The sequence below is a fragment of the Pristiophorus japonicus genome, unplaced genomic scaffold (assembly GCF_044704955.1).
Source record: "Pristiophorus japonicus isolate sPriJap1 unplaced genomic scaffold, sPriJap1.hap1 HAP1_SCAFFOLD_210, whole genome shotgun sequence".
NCBI classification, from domain to species: domain Eukaryota; kingdom Metazoa; phylum Chordata; class Chondrichthyes; family Pristiophoridae; genus Pristiophorus; species Pristiophorus japonicus.
The window spans coordinates 908,086-912,815 of record NW_027251799.1 but is presented as its reverse complement, the minus strand read 5'-3'; the positions used below and the strand labels follow the sequence as shown (position 1 = coordinate 912,815).

Genomic DNA, 4,730 nt, shown 5'->3' with positions numbered 1-4,730 from the left:
TTTGTCCTGAATTTCCATTATTCCCACCGCAACAAGGTACTCAAATATTTAACATCCAGACAATGACCAGTTACTCATCTCACTGGCTGAAGGCACCACATTGTCTAACAGTATCTTTTCCATCCAAACTTCAATCTTATTGTTTTTTAATCCAAACTTCAGACTGCGTGCTGAAGCAAAGAGTTCAGCAATGCAGGACTATGCTCACACAGAGCATACAATTTGACAACGAGACTTGCAGATCAAGCATCAATCACAAAGGCAACAAAATTATCCAACAGCACCAGGTGTCTTTCACTTGTTTGTCCCAAATTTTCAGCCACTGGGACAACAAGAATTGAGGTTCCATTGAGATTTGAACTCAGATTGCTGGATTCAAAGTCCAGAGTGCTCACCATTACACCATGGAACCAACCACACAAAAATCTTTGAAACAATTCTCAAAAGCAAAAAAATCATCTCCAACATTACACTTTGGCTCGGCCTTTTCTCATGTTTCGCGTCAGTTCCCAATATTGGGGATGTCCAGAACCATGGAACACAGTCCAGGAATAATGGGTAAGCCATTTAGGACCGAGATGAGGAGAACCTTCTTCACTCAGAGAGTTGTTAACCTGTGCAATTCACTACTGCAGAGAGTTTTTGATGACAGTTCATTGGATATATTCAAGAGGGAGTTAGATGTTGCCCTGACGGCTAAAGGGATCAAGAGGTATGGAGACAACGCAGGAATTGGGTACTGAGGTGAATGATCAGCCATGATCTTACTGAGTGATGGTGCAGGCTTGAAGGGCTGAATGGCCTACTCCTGCAAGTATTTTCTATGTTTCGATGAAGTGCCTGCATTTCAAAAAGCGTTGCTTTTATTCATCCTGCGGAATGCATATTGCACAGATAATCTCAGCACACATTGTGCAGGCAAAGGCAGCATTAGATAAAAACACTGGTTTATCCTCCGCTGATTTGTAAAAGGTAACTGATTGTTGAGCAGACGATTTGACAACTAGACTTGTGGATCAAGCATCAGTGACAACGGTGACAAAACCGCCCTCGAACACCAGGTATCTTTCACTTGTTTGTCCCTAAATTTCAGCAGTTGGGACAACAAGCATGCAGGTTCTACAGAGATTTGAACTCAGATAACTGGATTTAAAGTCCAGAGTGCTCACCATTACACCATGGAACCAACTACACCCAAATCTTTGTAACATTTCTCAAAAACAGCAAAATCATCTCCAACATTACACTTTGGCTCGGCCTTTTTTTATCTAAAGTGGCAGTGCCTGCATTTCAAAAAGCGTTATTTTTGTTCATCTTGCTGAATGCATATTGCACAGATAATCTCAGCACACATTGTGCAGGTAAAGGCAGCATTTTAGACAATAAACTGATTTCTCCTCCGCTGATTTGTAACAGGTAACTGATGGTTAGCAACATAGAAACGTAGAAAAAAAAAGGTGCAGGATTAGGCCATTCGGCCCTTCGAGCCTTCCCCGCCATTCTATAAGATCATGGCTGACCATTCCTTCAGTACCCATATCCTGCTTTCTCTCCATACCCCTTGATCCCCTTAACCGTAAGAGCCATATCTAACTCCCTCTTGAATATATCCAATGAACTGGCATCAACAACTCTCTGCGGCAGGAAATTCCACAGGTTAAGAACTCTCTGAGTGAAGAAGTTTCTCCTCATCTTGGTCCTAAATGGCCTACCCCTTATCCTAAGACTATAACCCCTGGTTCTGGACTTCCCCAACATCGGGAACATTCTTCCTGTATCTAACCTGTCCAGTCCCGTCAGAATCTTATATTTTTCTATGAGATCCCCTCTCATCCTTCTAAACTCCAGTGAATGAACACATGATTTGCCAACGAGACTTGTCAATCAAGCATCAATGACAAAGGCAACAAAACTGCCCACCAGGTGTCTTTCATCTGTTTGTCCCAACTTTTCAGCAGCTGGGACAACAAGCATTCAGGTTCCCCCAAGATTTGAACTCAGATCGCTGAATTCAGAGTCCTTACCATTACACCATGGAACCAACAATGCAAAAATTATTTGAAACATTTCTCAAAAACAATAAAATCATCTCCAACATTACACTTTGGCTCAGCCTTTTCTCTTCCATAGCGTTCCCCTCTTTACGTTCTGCTAATTATCGATGCAGACCAATTCACACAGATGCTGTCGAGGCTATGGGTTCTCAAGTGCCTGTTTTTGTTTCACACAGTTCATCACAGCTTGTACTTCAGTCTTGCCAGGTAAAAAGTGCATTGGCATTGCAATGCATTAATGTAAATGCTTGGCATGAAAAGAAAATACAAATTTTTTCGAGTACAAAACATGCAGTGCCTGAATTTCAAAAAGCATTGCTTTTATTCATCCAGCTGAAAGCATATTGCACAGATAATCTCAGCACACATTGTGCAGGTAAAGGCAGCATTAGTTAAAAAAAACTGGTTTCTCCTCCGTTAATTGGTAACAGGTAACTGATGGTTGAACACACGATTTGACAACTAGACTTGCAGATCAAGCATCACTGACAAAGGCAATAAAACTGCCCACCAACACCAGGTGTCTTTCACTTGTTTGTCGCAAATTTTCAGCAGCTGGGACAGCAAGAATTGAGGTTCCACCACAATGTGAACTCAGATCACTGATTTTCTGAGTACAGAATGCTCACCATTACACCATGGAACCAATCATGCCAAAGTTTTTGAAACATAGAAACATAGAAAATAGGTGCAGGAGTAGGATTGCAAAAATTCATTGGACAACCCCCCAGTGTGTGGACTCATTGGAAAGGAAATTTAATTTGGAACTATCAACCAGAAAGTTTGCGATCCTAAAGTGCACATGGAAGAAACTACAAGTTTTAATCGAATTTGGAATTTTACAAGGCAGATTGGGTCCGTGTGGAAAGGGCTGAGAACTAAAAGATCGTTCAAAGAAAGCAGTTTGGGTATTGAAGCTGTCTGGGATATTGAAGCTGAACAAATTGTGTGGGGAATTGTGTAAACTCGAAAACCCATCTCCCCTGGAGACATTAACACAGCAACAATCAACCCAGAGATAGCCAGCCATCACTCTGAGCAGGAAACCCATCCAGCGTATACATAATCACAATGGCCTATCCAGCCCGCATGGAAAACCCAGGCCTCGGCTGACATTGCAAATACCAAAAATCTAATTTTCCCGATCAAGAAACAAATTCAAAAGATCAACACATCCGAGACAGGTTACCATTAATGGGCCCGCCAAAATATAACAAAGAGATATCAAGCCCGCCAAAATTAAAACAAAGAATCGGGGCTCATTTGGCACGCACATTAGAACGGCTCCCAAAGTATAACTGGGGCCTTGTTTTTTAACGAAAGAAGGAGAACGGGAAGGAAGGACAAAGGAGAGAGATCGCCACAGCAGTTTGTAACAAGCCTTCCAGAGAGCTTGCTGCACAGCCTCCTATGCAGCTCTTCTGAGCTCCAACATCTTCAGCCTCGACGACACTCCTGGACCACACTGCCCTGCTACCGAAGGAGAAGGAAGAACATCATCACAGCAGAGAAAGCAGTTCCCAGTAACTTCGGACATCATCATCGCGGCAGCAACTGACCACAGCCAACTTGGTAACATCGAAAACACCGCGATCGGCAAATTCTAAGAACAAAAGTCCTCAAGAAGAAACCGAAGCTTCGAAAGTTTCCCCTCTACAATCTGTTCCTCGATACCAACAGGTGAAACATTACCTAAAGAACTTTAAAACCTATTGCTGACGGAAGAAAGTGGGTACTCACCCCATAAATCCAATACGCACCCTACCGCATCAGCGGACACCACCCAACTGAAGACTACGCAGTAAGAAGTCTTCCACGATGTTCGGGGTACGGCAAGCAGAACGTACAGAGTCCAGCGAACCTCAAAACTGCAAACCACCGCCAACTGACAATAAGAGGATTGGTGAGCATAATCCCTGTTTGCCCTCGAGTTTCACCGAATCAGAGTTAGGCATTGGGAGGTGGGAGGTGTATTATTTTTCTGTAACCCCTTTAAAGTGTGATAAGTGTTTTTTATTCGAGTAATTACAAGCTCGACATTTTACGTTCTTGCACTTAATAAAATTGAGGTTCTTTGCACCAAAACCAATTGTCTCTTGCACTTTGTCACATCCCCAAATAAATCCAAAGTCTAGAACCCAGAGAGTGCGAGCGATTCAAACCGCTCAGAAGGTCAGAGGTGAACCTCACCCCACACACCACGCCCGACAGAATGGCGACCACGGCAGGACTTTGGTATAAAGGATGTGATGCAGAGATTGCTGTTTTGGAGAAAAGAACAAAGATGGAAGAGCGGATTTCCTCCTATGTGTATAAGAAAGTGAATGTCACTAAGGAATGGGTGCTTGGTCTGTTGCGCGCTGAGCGTTCAGGAGACGCTACGGTCCAGTGGACAGCCAGCAAGTACCACAAGGAATTAGTAGAAAAGGCAATTTGGTTGTCCTGACGATAGCAACAGGTCCAACCCCTGGATAAGAACATCGAGTCAATGCAGGCAGAACGATGTGAATGTGCAGAAACATCACATGACATGGCTATGGCAGAAGGAATGTGTGGGGGGAACTCCATAAACTAAAAGATGGAAAGACACAGCGAATGGAAATGTTCAAAAACAGCCAGGACTGTTTTCAGTGTAAGGTTACCGAGGCTAAGAATAATGAAAAGATATTGTGGGAG

The 4,730-nt window shown here is 43.2% G+C and overlaps 1 non-coding gene across 1 annotated transcript; it reads right to left on the bottom strand.

Annotated features, from left to right (window-relative positions):
* Positions 1 to 340: 340 nt before the first annotated feature.
* On the bottom strand, positions 341 to 412 carry trnaq-uug (transfer RNA glutamine (anticodon UUG)). Its single transcript has one exon. It is a non-coding gene; the product is annotated as a tRNA-Gln (tRNA).
* Between the last annotated feature and the right edge of the window lie 4,318 nt (positions 413 to 4,730).